Source organism: Lemur catta, chromosome 21 (genome assembly GCF_020740605.2).
Source record: "Lemur catta isolate mLemCat1 chromosome 21, mLemCat1.pri, whole genome shotgun sequence".
Lineage (NCBI taxonomy): Eukaryota > Metazoa > Chordata > Mammalia > Primates > Lemuridae > Lemur > Lemur catta.
This window is the reverse complement of record NC_059148.1, coordinates 27,732,857-27,751,587: the sequence shown is the minus strand read 5'-3', so window position 1 is coordinate 27,751,587 and position 18,731 is coordinate 27,732,857. Positions and strand designations below refer to the sequence as shown.

Below are 18,731 nucleotides of genomic sequence, written 5' to 3'. Positions count from 1 at the left end.
TTGCCTAGCTTTCATATAGAAACAGGTGAGCAGAGCAGATGTCTTTCTAGAAGTAGGTGGTGGCTCACAGTAGGTGCTCAGAGGGGACTCTCTCCTGGGGCTCCGGGTCTGACCCGCAAGGAGGAGCTTTGCACAGATACAGCTTGGCCTCTGCACGGCCATCCTGCCTCACGGAGGAGCTGAGTGTTTTACCAGTGAAGGTTGTCATCCCAGACCATAACTATTACCGGGGAACGCGTGCCACCAAGTGTCAATGCCATCAGAGGGTGGGGACGTGTGCTGGCTCTCACTCTGGTCAGGGTGTGCCTCCGACCAGGAATGAGCCTCATGCAGCGTCTGGCCAAGAGCCCTGACTGCTTTCATGGTTGCCTCTTCTTATGTGAGGTCTGTGGCCCTCACCCTCCTCGCAGAGGGAGAAACATGGGTCCTGTAGCAGACCAGTGACCCTGGGTTGGGCCCCTGACCACAGGGAGATCCCTGCCCCAGGCCAGTGCATCCCAGCCACCCTCTGACTATTAAACCGGGGCCCCGTCGTCTCAGCTCTCATTGCACAGCCGAAACACAGATCCCGGGAGGTGAGGTGGCCGCCCAGGGTCACATAGCCAGGCAGAGTCGGAGTTGGCTCTTAAACCCAGTCCATGTGCCACCCAGGCCCTCAACACTCTGGTTGGGGCATTTTAAATCTTAGAGGCTGTTAGTTATAAAATGACCTTAAATCTGTGGGTTCATATTTGACAAAAACAAAGGCAGGCTTTCCCTGCAGGTGTACCCCTCCGAAAGCCCTTGTCAGCCATGAAGCAAACCCCAGCAGGCCACACAGGCACCTCTGATGAGTTTCCCTTTGACTCACCAGTTGTCACACAGGTAACACAACTTCACCCTTGGGGCGGTGTGATTGCTCAGCAGGCACAGTGTCCTCTCGGGGGGCAAGTGTATGCTTCCCTTTAGGAAAATTGCTACATAGACACAGGTCTCCAACAGAACTTTTTCCTTTTACTAAAATTAAGAAAATAATAATAAAACAACCCACCCAACACCCCAAACTTTAAAAAAAAACAAAGGAAAAATGTTTAACATTGACCCAGCAAGAAACCTTTGTATTCAGCCTGGTATTAGAACTCATGGAGTCACATGGACAAAAGGAAGAAATTCTCACTGAGGTGAGGTTAAGTCACCGTCCTCCATCCTCCTGGAGTTGTGATACCCAATCCTTATCCCTGTCTCCTGAGCGTGACAAGGCTTTGGCAGAAGCTGCTTCACACACAGACGAACTGTGCTGAATTTGCCTCTGAGAATTCCCAGCAGTCCGATGAGATCATTGGAGAACCCCCCAGGTGGCCGCAGCTTCAGAGCTGTCTTGCCGCGTTCCGTCTCGTTTGGAACACTTGAGTCCTGAAGAGGCCCTTGATAAAGGGAAGTTAGACTGTTATTATCGATGCTGAGCCCAGATGGACCTGGGGGCGGGAGCTGGGGAGTCAGCTCCCAACCTGCAGGTGATTGGGGCCGACAGTGGATGCAGGCTCCAGGGACACAAACAGGAGATGGCCTCTCTGGTTCCCCAAGGTCAAGATTGTGACAGGGATGGGCTGAGTGACACTGTTTCAAGTTCCTGCAGCCCGGCCTCCATCAGTGCTAAGGCACAGCGTTTGTGGAAGGGCCATGTGTTTGACAATACTTACCGCATCCAGTAGCCAGATGGTCCAAACAACCCATCAGTGGTACGGTATGTAAATATTTTCCATCATTATCATGGTGCCGCCGTGTTGACATTAACGAGGATGAAGAATTAACTCTGAGGAGCTCTCCGTCAAAAGCCAGTCAGGCCGAAGGCGGGGGCTACAGATCTGTCCCTATGCCCTAGAGGCTGACAGCTTTCCCGGCCAGCTTGGTCTCCTCTTGCTGTCTCCTATCCAGACACAGATTCCCTAAGACAGCCACCTGTGGACTGTTCCCCTCAGAGCTCTTGCCAAGCCCAACGTTTGTTTCTCGTCGTGAACCAGTATGTTTTTTACTGTTGGTAAGAGGTCTGTGACCCAGCATATTTCCCTTTTTGCTTTGTCCACTGGGAAGCACACAGCTAAGATTTTTACTCATTTGTTCGTAGATTGTCCTCAGTTAGGAAACTTGGTATGGATTTTCTCCTTCCTGTTTGGTTTCTTTCTTTCTTTGTTCCTCTCATGTTTAGAGGGGAAATGTAGTGAACCTATGTTGTAAGGTTTTTGGAAGCAGGCAGTGTGGGTACAGCTTGAATAACATGAACAGGCTCCCATCATGTGCTCAGCGTGTGATCAGCCGGGTGCAGAACTGGTCTGTATGAACTAGACTGGTAGTTCTCAAAGGGCCAAGATTAGGCCGAGGCCTAATTCTTCCATGTACCTTTCACATATCTGAAATATAGTATCAGTTTGGTGAATGTATTAGTTAGGATAAGTAATGCTAGCTGCTATAACACACAATCTCCTGGTCTCAGTGGCTTATCCCAGTAAAGGCTTGTCCTCACTCTTGTTTTAGTTGAGCTGGATGCTCAGTGGGTGGCCTCCATGCATGAACTGGGGACAGCCCAGGATCTTCTCACATTGTGGCACTGCTGTTGCCCGGGGCTCCCTTGGAGTCCTCCACTGGGTCTGTGCAGTCAGCTGGCTGAGGAGTGGAGAAAGAGGGGGCACAGAGGATGGCATGGGGCGTTATAGGGGCCAGGCTTGGGAGTGCTGCACCTCCTCTGCTCACACAGCAAGTCTCATAGCCTCACCTGGACTCCAGGGAGCCAAACGTGATTTGGGAAGAAGCAATTGTGGACTGAATGAACAAACCCACGAAGGACACAGAGCGGGGACACGCCTGAGGAGCCCAGTGAGTGTGTCTGCCTTGTAAACCTGGATGTGAGTCAATGGACTTGGTTCAGGGTTTTGCATTACGTGTCAGCGTTGCTTTCTGTCAAAGCCGTGGGGTTGCAGAGCACTGGGGCTGAGCAGAGTGGCCTTTTAGAGGTCATCCGGCCCAAGCTCCTCCCTCTACAGACAGGGAAACAGAGGCCCAGCGAGGGGGGCCAACCTACTCCGAGTCAGCCGGCTGGAATGCTGGGCCCCACCCATGCCAGGGAGCATTTCAGCACACGCAGGGAATCCCACCAACATCTCCGTCCACAATGTGCAAATCCCTGCTGTGGACAAGGAGCTGGAGAGTCACATAATTAAGCGGCAGCTTGAGTTGATCAGCTGATGGCCTGCGTACTCCTTTGGATGGTTGGAGATATTCCCCAGCCTCACAGCAGCTGTTTGAAACAGCAGCAGCTTCATTTTAGCCTTCACTCCGTTGGGATGGTGGGAATGGAAGATGAGTCTCTTCCTAAGACTCATATGAACACTGACTTCTCTCAGCAGCTCGTACGTGAGCGTGCAGAGGGGCTTCATGAGTCTCACATTAGAAATATTAGTAGAAATTACTGCAAACCCACAGAGAGCTTGGCCATCCTCAGCCGCCCATTGCTGCATAACAAAGAACTCTCAAACTTCGTGACTGAGAACACCAGCCCTTTATTTCTTTGTTCATGATGTGCGATTTGGGCAGGGCTCAGCGGGGATAGCTCAGCTCCACTCCACTGGTGTCAGCTGGGGCAACTGCCTTGGGGTGGAGGATCTGTTTCCCAAGTGGCCCTACTCCCACGGCTGGTGGTCAGTGCTGGTGCCTGGCTGGATCCGCCAGGGCTGTTGGCTGTGGCGTTGGTTCCCCTGCGCGGAACCTCTCCCCGCGGCTAGCTCTGGCTTCTCACTGTTTGAGGAGCCCTGGGGACCTGGCTTTTTACATGGCTGCGGCTTCCCCCAGAGTGCAAATGCAGAAGCATCCAGACAGCTGTCACGGCTTCTTTCTCCTTCTCCTCTCCCTGTTTTTCCTTAATTTTGTTTCATTGTGGTTAAATATGCATAACAAAAATTTACCACTTTAACCGTTTTTAAGTGTACAGCAAAGTGGCATTAAGTACATTCACGTTGTTGTGCAACCACCACCATCCGTCCGCAGAACCCTTCATCTAAAACTGAAACTCTGTCCCCATTAGACACTAACTCCCCTTTCTCCCTCCCCCTGTCCCTGGCACCCACCATCCTGCTTTCTATTCTATGAATTTGGTGACCCTAGGGACCTCCTATAAATGGAATTGTACAGTATTTGTCCTTTTGTGACTGGCTTTTTCACTTAGCGTCTTCAAGATCCATCCACACTGCAGCATGGGTCAGAATTTCCTCCCTATTCAAGGCTGAGTGGATACTTCATTGTGTGGATAGACCACGTTTTGTTTATCCGTCCAGACATCAGTGGTCTCTGGGGTTGCTCCCACCTTCGAGTGTTGTGAATGATGCTGCTATGAACACGGGTGGACACGTATGTGTTTGCAGCCCGGCTTTCCGTTCTCAGGCGGGCCTGCTCGGGCTTAGGTACAAAGCTGGTGCGGTGTCACTTCCATGCCATTCAGCTGGGTGAAACAAGCCACAGGGCCAGGCTAGATGCAAAGGGATTCCATAAGGGCGTGGCTCATTGGAGGCCACCAAAGTAACAGTCCCCTGCAGCCACTCTGGGAAAAGATCTTTGCAGAGCCGCTCACACAAACCCATCCGGGGCCTGGCTCTGCCCATGGTACCTCTGGAATATCCAGGGCCCGGGCTTCCCCACTCACGGTCCTATGGGAGCCACTCAAGCCGGACCCTGGCTGTTCCCTCCCTTGAAGACGGCCACAGTCCTTGCTCTGTGTTTTGTATCGCTGATGGCTGCACCTCTTATTACATAATCTGTTATTCTTTGCTGCACAAGGCCGTGGTTACTTGTCAAAAGTTTCTCAAAGCCAGCTGTATCAGCTCCAGGCAACTGGGGGTGCTGCCTCTCCCTCATAGTATTAGTCACTCTGTACTTAGCTAAATTTAACTTTTTATCATCCAAATGATATTTTTGTGGGCTTGGGATTTTACATAATGCTACCAACTGCTGCAGGCTAAGAATTTCTCCTCTTTGTTATGTGTGCATATGTGTGTGTGTGTGCGTGCGTGCGTGCGCAAGCGGTGGGTTTTTTCCCCCATGAACTTCTGCACGCTCAAGGAGCATCATTTGGTTTCTTTTCCCTGCTCTGCTTTCTCAGGTCCGGGTTTTTGTTCTTCGGGCTCTGCCTTTGCCATTTACCAGCTGGGAGAAAAATAGCTCCTAACAGCTTTCTAATGGCCCGCTAATGCTTCCGTCCTCACCGGAGGGCTCTCCACTCCCTAGGTCTCTGAGGGGTTCCCTGCCGCCTCCAACAGTCTGAGCTTCCTCGGAAGGGAAGCTCAGCTCCAGAGTGAAGTGTTTGTTGAGAACATGGAGAGAAGCAGCTGGAAGGGGAGGGGGAACAGGGTCAAGAAATAAGGGACCCACCCGTCCTGCCCAGGGCGTGCAGGCTCTTCCTCCAGACCTGTGCTGGGTGGGTGGAGGGGGAGGGCTCAGGGCTGTGGGAGGGGGAGAGAACCCGGAGATGCAGCCCAGCCACTGTGACCTTCCCTGAGCCCCCATGTAGGGGGCTACACCATAACTGTGCCTGGGAGGTGCCCCCTGCATTTTCCCTGAGAGGAAACTGAAGACCAGCTCAGTGAGGTGAAGGAGTGTAGGAATTACAGCAGCAGCGAACACTGAGCACTTACTGTGTGCTAGGCGTGGCACTAAGCCCTCGCTTTCATTAGCTCACCGACTCTCCACTGCAGTTCTGTGAAGTGGGTACCAGCATCCACACTCTTTTTCAAAGCAGCTGAGTCCCAGAGAGGTTAGCGGTCACAGCTGGGAAGTGGCAGAGCCAAGTTTCAGAGCCCACCTACCTCCCGGCCTCCTCTCAGCCACCTGGTTCTGCTGCCTCTTCTGGAATAAGTGGTTTCCCCGAGCACACCAATGACACCCAGGCAGAGATGGCACTTGGGGACAGTGCCCCGTGCTCTTTCCCCTGCATTACTAGGCTGATTCCGGCTGATCTAGTTGCCAAGTTCCTCCCATGCAGGCCTATGTATAGGCTGCCTCTGGGAGGATTAACCACAAACTGGGATTTGCCTCTGGGCAGAGGAACTGGGTGCTGGGAAACAGGGACAAGAATATCTCAACCTGTGCCCATTCTATCTTCTGAGTTTAGAGAGTATTCAAAATGCAGATGTATTACTTGCTTCAAATTAAGTGACACTATTTGATTAAAAATTATGAATTACTAGGTGTACACCCAAAAGAATGGAAAGCGTACATCCCCACGAAGGCTTGTACATGAATGTTCATGGCAGCATTATTCACGGTGGGCAAACAGTGGAGGCCGCCCAGATGTCCACCCGTGGACGAGTGCGTAAACAGAGCGTGGCCTGTTTATACAGCGGAATGTTATTGGGTCGTAAAAAGAAATGAAGCACTGACACATGCTGCAACATGGATGAACCTCGCAAGCGTTATGCTACATGAAAGAAGCCAGACACGAGAGGAAACAGTGTATCCATTTATACGAAATATCTAGAATAGGCGCATCCATAGAGACTGAAAGCAGATCAGCAGTTGCCAGGGGCTGGGGGAGGGGAGAATGGGAAGAGGCTGCCCATGGGCGCAGCTTTTCTTTTTGGGGTGATGAAAATGTTCTGGAATTAGGTAGCAGTGGTGGCTGTACAACCTTGCAAACAGACAATAACCATTGAACCATCTACTTTAAAAGGGTGGGTTTGATGGCATGTGAATTCTGTCTCAGCCTAGAACAATCAGGAGCCATGCCTCCAGCTGGGGTCAAAGGCCCCGCACTGTGGTCAGCACTGGACAGGTTGCTTTGGTGCCACCTCCCATATGTATGGGCCTCTCCCCCCGCTCATCCCTCAGCCACCTGCCTTGCGGTCGCCATGTCGACGGCGGATGGAACCGGCAGCGTCTCACTTCGGCAGCACTACCCACTCATTTGGAATTTACACTTTCCACCGGGGCCAGCCCGAGACATGCGGACGTCTGGGCAGGCTAGTAATCTGGCACCCCATCAAACCAGTATTCTTTAAGTGTTTGTTTGACATTTATTTGGTGGGGGTGAAGAGAGACTGATATTCTATTAATAGGAATCGTATAGAGAAACAGATTCACTTACTAATTCACTTCCACGGACTGAAACAGAGTCAGGGAGCTGAAACATTTTTAGGAAAGCAATTCTGACTTCTGTTGTTCTCATCTCCCAAGGTTGTTTTGGTTTTGTTTTTCTTTCTTTTTTTTTTTCTCCCTGAAATTTTCCAAACCATTCGAGAGGCATCTTGAAGATTTAGATGTAAAACCTAAAGGAATGAAATGTTTTCCCTTTGCTCCTGGGAAACAGCCCCACACGGTGTATTATTAGGTTTCGGGTCCCCCCTCCCCCCTCCCAGGACTATGACTCCATGTGTGTGGAGCGTGCACGCTGCACGTCTCAGCACGGAACCGTGTGCTGTTGTGATTTTCCATTTCCCCTCAGGGGAGTGGACCGATTCACTTCTTACCGTTTGTGTCGGGGTCACTGGAGGAAACCTGAGTTAAGCAGCAGCATATTTTTATTCTTTCCAGTGATATTGGAGCCCCCCGCCCCTGGCGGTCTGTTCCCCAAGCAGCTACGTGCTGGGTTTGCCCCCTTAACCTGCCTGCACTTTTTGCACTTGAAATACTTTTTGTCAGAAACACAATTCCCTGCAGTGCCCCTCTTTGCGTTCCAAGAGTGCCTTTTTCTCACAGCCCCTGCGGATCTAATTCTGCCGGGCGTGAGTCACCGCTGCCCTTCTCACCCGCGGAGAGGCGTCCTGGTGGGCTGGGGCAGGCCGGCCTGCCAAACGGGCTGGCCATTGACTGGCGCGTTACCATGGCGAACCCTCAACCCTCTCAATGGGTTTCCTTGCCTCCAAAATGGAGAGACCTCAGGGTCATTGGAAGTTGTCGCAATGGAAGCTAAGGAACAAAAATCACACAGAGGCCTGGCCCGCTGCGGCAGGTGGCGGCATGTGAGGAGAGGCTGCAGGGCGTGGGGAGCCTGGGGTGCTTTGTTGGGGGGTCAGGTGTATATGGAGGTGTGCATGTGGGGCCGTGGAGACAAGGGACTCAGTCCCACAGGGGCTTCTGCAGCCCTGGCCACAGCTTCCCTGGGGGAGGCGTGCAGGACACCGCACTGCAGGACGGGGTGTGAAGAGCCGCACTCCCTGCAGCCACACCCCCAACTGCTGTGCCTCCCCAGCCACCGTTCCGGTCCCCTCTGGTGTGGCTTTCACCTGTGTCGAGGCCACTGGCCCTCCCAGGCAGGGGCAGCTACCTGAGGAGCCCCCGGTGCCTGGCCTCGGCCCTTAAAGCAGGGGCGCCCTGGAATTGGTTGCTGGTTCCCGGAACAGTCCTGTTCTCTATGGCCCGGAGGGGAGCTGCCTCTTGTCACAGTCACTGGGGGGGGCTGCTGCCTGCTGTCTGGGCACAGGGGGCTCATGGGTGTGTCAGGCAAACTAGGATGTGTGTTGAGCTGTGGTATGGGCTATGGGGTCCATAGGATCCCACAGGATCCCTGGGTTGGGTGGTGGCTTCCGTGGCACCTGTTAATACTCTGTCGTCTCCATGGCCTGTTGGCCCTGGGACTCCCTGGAAGTCTGTTTGTCCACATTTTTCATTTTGTTTCGAGCGCTCATCTCTTGCCTCTGGGTACTTGGCAAAGGTGGGCGTCAGATCACATTCTGCCCAGCTGGAGGGGCTTGCCGGGAAGGCTAGAAGTCATCTTACCACCCCACATGGTGACCACGCTCTTAGCGTCCTGGCCTGAGTGTCTGCCACTCTTCTTCCTGCTCTGTCTGGTTTTCCAGCTTCCCCACTGCAATCCGAAGTCCTCTAATCCCAGCAGGGTTTATGGGTGAAAAACCTCAGGTTTGAGATGAGAGCTCCAGCTGGGCTTCCAGTATGTCCTGGGCGTCTCAGTTCTGGCTCCCTGAGCAGTTTTCTGGAGCAGAGAGGGCCCCGGGCAATGTCGGGGTGCATCAGTGTTTAGACACTTGCTCCCTGAGTGTGTCCTGGCCTGGGTCCCTTTGTAAAGTGGAGATACCTTCGGTTGTACGTCCCCTGTCCTTCCCTCCTGGTCCCTCGGGACAGCTGGTTTCTTGCATGGCTCAGGAGGCCTGGCTCCGCCCATCTCCCGGTCGGGTTGGTGTGATCAGAAAGTCCGGGAGTCTCACCCAGGAGTCTCACCTCCTCTCCCATTCGGCTTCTCCCTGCAGGATGCTGGCACATGTGTCCTGGCCCCTGACACCCTTCTGCGAGCCTAGGGGTCCATCCCCCTCCCGTGGCAGGGACATCGCTGGAGCCGCCTCAGACACACAGGTAAGGCCCGTGTGCCTGTGCAGTGGTACGCGCCTCCCAGAGCAGGGGCCCTGCAGACCACCCTGGCTTTGGAGTTTGGGGCTGCACAGGCTTTGCTGCCGTTTCTTTCTTCTCTTAAAAGCCTCAGTTTAGGCCGGGCGCGGTGGCTCACGCCTGTAATCCTAGCCCTCTGGGAGGCCGAGGCGGGTGGATTGCTCGAGGTCAGGAGTTCGAGACCAGCCTCAGCAAGAGCGAGACCCCATCTCTACTAAAAAAATAGAAAGAAATTATCTGGCCAACTAAAATATATATAGAGAAAAAATTAGCTGGGCATAGTGGCACATGCCTATAGTCCCAGCTACTTGGGAGGCTGAGGCAGTAGGATCGCTGAAGCCCAGGAGTTGGAGGTTGCTGTGAGCTAGGCTGACGCCACGGCACTCACTCTAGTCTGTGCAACACAGCGAGACTCTGTCTCAAAAAAAAAAAAAAAAAAAAGCCTCAGTTTATCTGATTAACATGGGGTAGCTTGTGTTTATTGATTATGCTTCTGCAAATATTGACTTCGCTAAATAGGAAAGACTGATGTTCTGGCTCCGGTAGCTTTAGATTCCAGATACGATAAAGCACTGCCCAGGGCAGCCCGTGAGGCCCCCGAGGCCGCGGTTCTCCCATTTGTAGGACCCCCTGGGTGGCTCTTTCCTCTTCACTCCCGAGGCCCCACCTGGCCCTGCCAGTACACGGAACAGGACAGGTGGAGTTTTGCCTTTGGAGACGGCGGCTTCCTCCGAGCCCTGGCTGGGGACACCCAGGCTCCAGCTACTCTCCAGCCTTGGCAGTGGGGAGAGACTGGGCTGCTGCCTTGCATGGTTGCTCCCAAGCCACGGTCCGTGGCCTGGAAACAGCACACGTGTGTCTTCACACACGCCATCATGATGGTTCCTGAGTCTCAGGCACAAGTCCTGGCCCTGGGCCCTTCTTTTCATGCCAAGGCCTGTGAAGCACTTGTTCCTTTTCCTTTCCTAAACTCCGATGAAGCCTTCTCCCTGGATACTCGCTGGCTAATTTGAACTTCGGGGGCACGGAGGGTGGATGTTCCATTGAGGGAAACTGGCACAGCCCCTGCCGTGTGAGGGCTGGGAGATGCACCATCTCTGCTAAGTCCACCACACCCCTGCGCAGCGCCTGTTGGGATCCCATTTTACACGAGGAAGCTGAGGCTCAGAGATGGCAGGTGTCAGGCTGGAGGTCACACAGCTAGCCGGTGGTGGGACTGGGATTGGACTCCGAGTCTAGACTTGAAGCACATGGCAGGTTTTTCCAAATTCGGCCCACCACTCAAGGTGCCCCTGGTCTGGTCCAGGCTGAGGCCTTACTTGCTGTCTGGCCCCAGGTAAGTCCCCTCCCTTCTCCGGGCTTCCCGGCCCTCCCTGGGAAGACGGGGCTCTGTGGCCTCTCGGGCTGCCTCTGGCTCCGCAGTGCTCTGTAGCTCTAGGCTGCCGCTATGGGCTGTTTTCTTCTCGAAAGCCATTCGCTCATTCTTTTGAGTTGCCGCGAAAAGGCCTCCAAGTGCTAAGAAGAGAGTGCTATGTTGTATTTTTTGTTTTGTTTTAATTCACTTTGCAAAGTGTCCTGGCTGCTGGTAGTGGGTGTGGGGGAGGGTGGCCACGGTGACTCTCAGCCCTGACTCTCAGCTTCACGGGGGTCACGGGGGTTCTGTGGGGTCAGCGCCTCGTCGTTGTTGTCCTGTTTCCGGTGACTTAGCTGCCAACTGGAGCCAGGGGACCGGGGAGAACTCTTCTGCCCCGCGTGGCCTGAGCTCTGATACTGCCTGTCATTGCGCCGAGGGACCCTGCCCCACTGCGGCCTTGGCTTCCTGTTTCCTCTCTTACAGGAAGGAGGTTCTTCTTCTTAACAACTGCATCCCAGAGTTCGGTGGGTTTGCAGGGGTGATGGCCTTGCAGCCCACCTCTCCCAGACGTCCTCGCTTAGACCCCAGATGTCCTCAGGCGTCACTCTGCTTCACTCGTTCATTGAGCACATACTTACTGAGTACTTAGGATGTGCCAGGGACGCAGCTGTGAACAAGACAAACAGGAGTCCCTGCCTGCGTCGGGTTTGTGCCTGGTACACTCTGCACTTGGCGTGTGCGGCTCCAGCGTCCTGGCGTTCCCTCTCCCCACCTCCGCCTGTCGGTTCCCGTCCCCCCTCCCAAGCCCCTTTCAAACACCTCCTTTCTCTGAAGCTCCTTGCAAGGCCCAGGTCCACGCTGGCCTTTTCGTCCTCTCCCCGTGTGTCAGAGCACACTGCACACTGCTGGGACCTCTCCTAGAATTCTTGGCACATTTGCCCCGAGATATTGGGGTAGGTGTCTGTGTCTGCCATCTGCCTGGGAACCTGTACTGTGGGAGACTTGTCTTTGGACTCCTGTTCCTTACCCCCAGGACCAGAGAGCTGGTACCACCTGCCTAAGGCCTTCCCCACTCACCTGCTTTCTCCCAAAACCCACCCCAGACCTGGAAAACGGCAGGCCCCCAGTGTGGACGATCAGGGTCGCCCCCTGCACGCCTCTGCGCCCACCGAGCCCTGGGTAGCAGGAGTCGAGTCGTGGGGTGGAGAGCGGCAGCCCTCCCAGGGTGACGAGAACCTGAACCCTCCTTCTCGCCTCTTCCCCACGGGGGGCTGAGGAAGGAAAGGGCCCAAGGACCAGGGTTTATTTTTACAAAAGCTCCTTGATCCAAAGGAGCTGGAGCCCTTCCTTCCAGAAGGTGGGGGGTGGCGGGGCTGTTGTCCCAGCACGGCCTGGCTGTCCTTTGCAGAGAGGGCCTGCCTCAAAGAGGGGATCCCAGCCAGGGAGAGCCTGTGCCCTCAGCCCCCCAGGGTGGAAGATGTTCGCCATTCTGAGCGGGTGAGCAGAGCATCTATAATAGCTTTGCCATCAGCCTCAGTGTCCCTGGGCCGGGAGGGGGCTTCCTTCCGGACTCCCCGCAGGACTCACACAGGGAGGGGCGCTTCCTGCCTTTGTCTCTGTGACAGGCCTCAGCAAGGTCACTGTCTCCTGAGGAGGAAGACGGCTGATGACTTGGGCAGGGCCTCCGACCACAGCAGCAACCGACACAGACTTTCCAGGGCGCGTCCCCACTGTGCCCCCTCCCCCCGCCTTCCCCTGGCCCCTTGTTTGCAGCCCAGACCCAGGTGGTGACGGGGCTTCCCTCCTTCACCTGCAGCAGCGGAACCCTCCACCCTAGGGCCGTGCTGGGAAAGTTCTGTGGGGTTTAGGTCTGTGCTAAGTCACGTGTTAGGAGGCTGCAGCCCAGAGCCGGGAGGGGCATGGAAGGAGGGCACTGAACAACCTCATGCTGTGGCGCAAAGATGCTCCAGAGGTCCCCAAGGGCAGGGAGCTTGTCCTGAGCCCCTTTGCTGTCCCCATGGTGCTTGGTAGAGAGCAGGGCAGGTCCAGTGACCTGAGGCATGCCCGGGAAGCCCTGTCCGCCTCCTGACTTCTCCAGTCTGCATTTTGCACACACCCCGCACTGCCTGGGACTCTCCCCTTCCTTACGTACCCTCAGGACCCCCCTCCCCTCAGGCACGTGCCCACGGGGGTCAGCTCTTCTCCTTCTCCCTCCTCTTCCTGTTCCCTGGAGCTCTGGGGACCATCTCTGCATCTGCCCTGTGTGCTTAGGGAGAGCACGTTTCCCCAGAATGGACTTTATTTTCAACCAGGTGGCGGAAGCTGCATTTCTCTGGCTTGTGTCTCTGGGTGCTGCTGTTGTCTGCTGGAGGTTCACTGAGGTGCCTCCTTCAGGACACGCAGGGCCAGGAGGGTTTTGAGGCTGCACCACCGACGGCTCAGCCTGGGCGCTCAGGGCTGGGGCCTCCTCTGGAGCTCTGCCTGCAGGTTCTCAGCACTGGACACCCTCTGGCCACCTTCCTTCTCCCTCCTCCATTTCCCCCTCCCCTTGGCTCTGATAAAGAGCCCCTGCTCCAGTGCATTTCCTGCTTGTTCCCTCCACGGGCATCCAGTGCGGCAGAGGAGCCGTGTGATGACCTCATCTTAACGCAGGGAGGCACCTGGAGGCGTCTGCTCACTCCCGAGCGGCAGCAGCAGCTTCCTGGACCCGTGTCCCCTGGGTCATTTCCTTGCTTTGTTCCTTCACACACTTCCTGCCTAGAACAATCACTTCTATTCCCCGAGACAGCGTCCAGAGCTTGGAATTCTCAGAGGGAATCCCGAGATGATGCCGTTCAAGCGGGAGAGCAGCGTAGCTTGAGACTCTCCATTTTAGCCGCACGATCGACACCACAGTGGATCAAAACTGATTCGTTCGACACGTATGTAGGGAGGACCTACTGTTATAGGGGCTGGGTATGAAGATGTGATAAAACATTAAGAAATTCTGGCCCTCCTGGGGCTTATCGTCTAGTGGGGGTAGACGCTCCACAGACAGACAGTAAAACATGGGAGTGTGTCAGGCGCTGCGCAAAGCCACATGAAGCAGGGGGAGAGAAGGCTTCCCAACATGGGGACACGTGAGCAAAGGCCGGAAGGAGGCGAGGGAGTGAGCCAGGAAGTTATCTCGGGGAGGAACATCCAGGCAGAGGAGGCAGCCTGTGCAAAGGCCCTGAGGCCTTCAAGAAATGGAGTGAGTGAGTGCGGGGAAGGGAAGCAGGGAGGGGGTCGAGCACACGGAGGGCCCTGATGGAGCAGGGCCATGCCTGCTGTGTCAAGGCCTTGACCCTGACTCTGAGTGACGTGAAGCTACTGAAATGTGAGCAGTGCAGGGCCAGGATGTGACTTGTACTCTGCAGGGATGGTTTCTGGCTACTGTGTTGAGAACAGGCCAGATAGGGTGACAGGAGGAGGCAGTGGGGAGAGGGGGTGGTGAGGGTGTTTGGCCCCAAGTACGTTAAGGCAGAACTTAAAGGAATTGTCCGGGCATTGGTGACCCTTGCTTAAAAGAAGGTTCTGGTGGACTTGGAGGGACCCAAGAAACCATCTGGTCCAACCTTTTTATGTAACCCGCAGGGAAGCTGAAGCCCCACAAAGGAAGTCACTTGTCCAGAGTCACACGGAGAGCTGGTTAGCAGCAGAGCCAGGATTTGAGCTTCTAGAATGCAATTCCCGTGTTCTGGCGGCAAAACCGAGGGAAGGTTCCAGGGAGGGAACTTGCAGAAGGTTGAGGGCTGAGGGAAGGAGGGCTGGCCCCAGGCTCCTGCAGCAGTGCCGTGGGGTCCTGGCAGCGCCAGCAGGAGCCAGGGCAGCGGGCAGGAGCACGAGGCTTTGCAAGCTGAGGATTCTTGACGCCCTGGGCCTTTAGCAGCTGTCTCTGGGCCAGCATTTCAGCCGAGTTGGGCTGCAGCCTCGATGTCTGAGCAGATCAGAGCTGAGGCTCCTGTGCATCATTTGATCAACTTATACTGAGCTTCTGTTACACACCAGGCCCCAGACAAGTAAGAGGCTCCTACTGTGGAGAAGCTAACGGTTTAGGGGAGACAGACAAGTAGACCAAGGAAGCCCCCGTGGTTGTGGGTCATAAGCTCACGCTTGAGACCCATGCCAGGGCCTGGCCAATTCTCCCTAAGGACGGCACCAAAACGTCCTCTGCAGCCACCAGATGCCCCAGTGAACATAGCCAGAGGCCTCGTGTATGCCGCGGGGGTCTGTTTCAATCCACGGTTTAATCTCTCATAGCAAAGAGGGTAAGAAGGTCATGGGGCCTGGACCTCACTGCCCTTCAGCTGCGTCTTTGGGGACAGCTTTCCCTTAAGCCCTGTGTCCCGGCTGGGCTGGCCGTGCACTCAGCTTGACCACACTCACTGTGATTGAATCTCAGTGACTTCCCCTGCGCCTCTTTGTGAAGGAGAATGTGGGCTGGTAACTTTTCTTTTAGTTTGCAAGGCTGCTCCAATGACAGGCTTTAAGGTCTCCCAGGGCATTCCCAGTGGGGCATGGGAAGAATCAGGTGTCATCTTCAGACTCCGCAGCGTGAGGGCTGCCTGTGGGGGGAGGGCAGAGAAGGATCTTGCCTTTGCTGTCTTGGGAGAAGTCAAATCCGTAGGCCAAGGCTGGGGGTGGGGAGAGATATCCAGTTTGATTTTTCTTTCAGCCTTTTAGCTCCGTCTGTCCCCGTCACAGTAAACGCGTTGTGGAGGAATGACAACTTGGAAATTGCCCCCAGCGACTGATGTGCAGGCTGCCTCCAGAAATCATTCTCCACTGCCCTTTGCTCCGGCGAGTGCTCTGGCGATCACAGGTGATGGCAGCACACGGCTGAGGACGTGGCGCCCAGAGGTGGAGCAGCAAGGCCGGGCTGCCCACGGCAGGGGTGAGGCCCGGCGGGGCTCCCTGTTGAGTGAGCCCCTTGTCCTTGCAGAGGCCAGTCGGTGTCTTCCTCTGAGGCTGGAAGGGGTGGGGGGACAGTGAGGAAACTGAAGACAAGCTCCCTGCCCTGGGGAACCCAGCCCAGCCTCCCCTCCTGCCCTGGGCATTGCAGAGGGACTTCTCGCACTCCCGCGGTGGTTCTCGGGTCGGACCGTGCTCTGGGATAGCCGAGTTGGGTGCTGTGTGTTGGTTGTGCCCCCACTGGTAGTGGGTTTAGGACTCGCAGCTCTCCACTGGGCTCCAGTGTCCCTGAGTGAAGCGAGTTTACCGGCTTGTCCCCATGGAGCATGCACCGGAGCTTTCTAGGGGGCAGGTTCCCAGACGGGAGGAGTGGCCTTAGCTAGGGCAATCATTTGACTAGCCTGTATTAAGCACCTTCTGTGTGCCTGAAGTCCACTATGTGCTGGAGGTAAAAATAAATAAGGGTTGTGTTTTGAGGGGCTTGGGAAGGAGCATCGTGCCTCCCTTCTTCCTCCAGTGCCTGAGATTTCGCTGTCAGTCCCTTATTCCTTCCAGCCAAGCACTGGCCTCTGTCTAGTTTTCATTCAGATGATAAATGCTCTTGGGAAATATGTCACATTCACTCCCTGATACTTTACTGTGGATCAGTTTATTAATGGAACCAAGAAGCAGGACACGTCACTGAGAGATGAGAGAGGGGTAGGGGTGGGACCTCGGCATAAGGGACCTTCTTCTGTGTCACAGACTGGCCCATGCTACGTCCCACTGCAAGGGGACTTCTGAGGTCCCAGGTGCTGCATGTTCTTGAGCCATTAAAGCATCTCCCAAAGATGGCTTTGGAAAGGAAAGAAAACAAATGAGAAATCAGTACAGGGTGCCTGGCCTGGGGTGTCAGAGACTTAGTAGGTGCTCAATAAACAACGTTCCTTTCCTAAAACAAATAGGAGTTGGCCGTGGCTGCCCGGGCTTGTGGCAGCTTGGGGAAGGTGGCTGGTACCGGCTGGCAGAGCTCTCTGATAGACATCGCTGTGGGGTGCGCGTGTGTGTAGGGCGTGTGGGGCGAACGGCTCTCCATCTAGAAAGTCAGGAAAGGCTTCTGGAACCGGGGACCTCGGCATTACAGAAGTGCAGTGCACAGGAGGGTGTTTGAGGCTGTACCTGCCCCAGGTAAGTCTGCCCTGGCCTTTGTCTTCTCTTATACAGAAGAATGGCTAAGGTCCTTTCTGGACCTTTCCAATAAAAGGACTCACGCAGTGCACGGCCTTTTGTTTCTGGCTTCTTGCACTCAGCGTCCGTGTTCAGAGTTCCTCGTTTCAGAGCACGTGTCAGCACTTCACTCCTTTTTGTGGCTGGATCGTATGCGGTTATGTGGATGGACCTCGTTTTGTCTGTCCATTCATCCATGGGTAGATATTTCCACCTTTAGGCTATTGTGAATAATGATGCTCTGAACATGTGCTTACGAGTTTTTATGTGGACGCGTGTTTCATTTCTCTCGTGCACATACCTAAGAGCGGAATTGCTGGGTCACACGGTAACTCTGTGCTCAGCACGTTCAGGACCTGCCAGACTGTGTTCCCAAAGCACCATTTTACACGGCACGTTGTTTTGTAACGATCCGCGCAGAGGATTGCATGGCGTGGTGGTTATTGCAGGCTCCAGAACCAAACTGCCTGGGACACCTGGGGCAGGTCCCCTCAGTGTGTCTCAGTTTCCTCATCTGTGAATCGGGGACAATATTAGTGCTTACCGCATGTGCTCGTAAGGATTAAACGAGTGAATGTGTGCGGAGTCCTTAGGGAGGCTGTGCACGCCAGTCAGCTGTGACTGTCATTTCCCCAGGCCAGGGGTGCCGGCTCGCCTGGGTGCTGTCGGCGGTGCTGTCAGAGGATGCGGAGTCAGCCTTTCGGGGCCCTGCCTTTCTCGGTGCTTTTTGTTCTGCTGGCTGCCCCAAGGAAAAGGCTCACCTGTGAATCTTTCTCCACCTGGATGGGCTGCCTGAAGGTAGCACCAGCTGTGGATCTGAGAGGTTGGGAGTGGGGCTGGGAACAGCTCCAGCTAGGAGAGGCGTCCAAACCCAGGCTCAAAGGGGCATGGGGAGCCAGGTGTTCTGAATGGGGAGGGTTTGGATCATGGGAAAGCAGCGGAGCCGGGGAGGCAAACCCTGCCCTCAGCAGCAGGCTCGGCCCTCCGCACCAGCTCCTGCTCTGTGATGGGCCACTTGGAGGGAGATGATGTCCCAGCCGGGAGCCCGTGGGAGGTCTGCTCAGAAGCCCCAACACTGTGGTGTGGCCTGGAGCCCCCAGCCCGCGGGCATGAAGGTAGGCCTGCCCCCTCCCCTCTCCGGCGTGGGGTAGCCCGCTCGTCCCTTGGGCAGAGTCCTGGTGGAGCAGCAGCTTCCCAGCCTGGCCGCCTGGGTGCCCCTGAGAAGCGCAGGGAGGCAGAGTCAGAGAACACCCAGATTTGTCTTCTGCACTCATCACCAGAGGGAGTCTGGTGTGAGGTTTCATTCTTTAAAAAGAATTTTTTTTTTTTTTTGGCAAAAATGACAGCTGTGGGTGAGCGTGAAGGAGGGAATCAGTTCACTCTCTCATCTGTCAGATGTAACTGTGCCAGGCAGTGGGATCCAGTGAGGAAAAAGAACTCACTCCCTGGGACGGGGGGACAGACAGGTTAGACATGTGGTGTGTGGACAGAGGGAGGCACAGAGAGCAGGTGGCAGCTGACTGCTTGATGGGGAATACTTCATAGAAGAGGGCATTTCAGCTGGGCTTTGAAGGGTGCAGAGGAGTTTACCAGGGGAGAAGGGAGAAAGGCAGAGGGACCACATGAGCTGATGCCGTTAGTACTCCAAGTGCAGGGTACATTGGGAGTGTCGAGAAGTCCCAGCTTGCTGAGTCCCAGGTGCAGGGTTAAAGGCTGGTGGGATGGAGGTGGGCTGGGATCTCAGGAGCAGAGCCCTGGAGCCCGTGGGGTTCAGGGGACTCACTTGCCGTCCTCGTGGCTGTCTCTGTGGCAGCCGTGTGTGTGCTCACAATAGGGAGGGGCTCCTGCTTTTCCATTTCATGTGTGTCTGCTCCCAGGC

The 18,731-nt window shown here is 55.2% G+C and overlaps 1 protein-coding gene across 8 annotated transcripts in view; it reads left to right on the top strand.

Moving 5' to 3' along the window:
- The window catches only part of PITPNM2 (phosphatidylinositol transfer protein membrane associated 2), a 124,094-nt gene that overhangs the window by 19,483 nt on the left and 85,880 nt on the right, over positions 1 to 18,731 (top strand). For 7 of the 8 annotated variants that reach the window (XM_045534931.1, XM_045534935.1, XM_045534933.1 and 4 more), the window contains exon 2: positions 9,225 to 9,327. The gene's annotated coding sequence lies outside the window, so the exon portion shown is untranslated. Of the gene's footprint in view, positions 1 to 9,224; positions 9,328 to 13,502; positions 13,636 to 18,731 lie in introns of those variants that run through there. The other variant, XM_045534932.1, reaches the window with a different exon arrangement.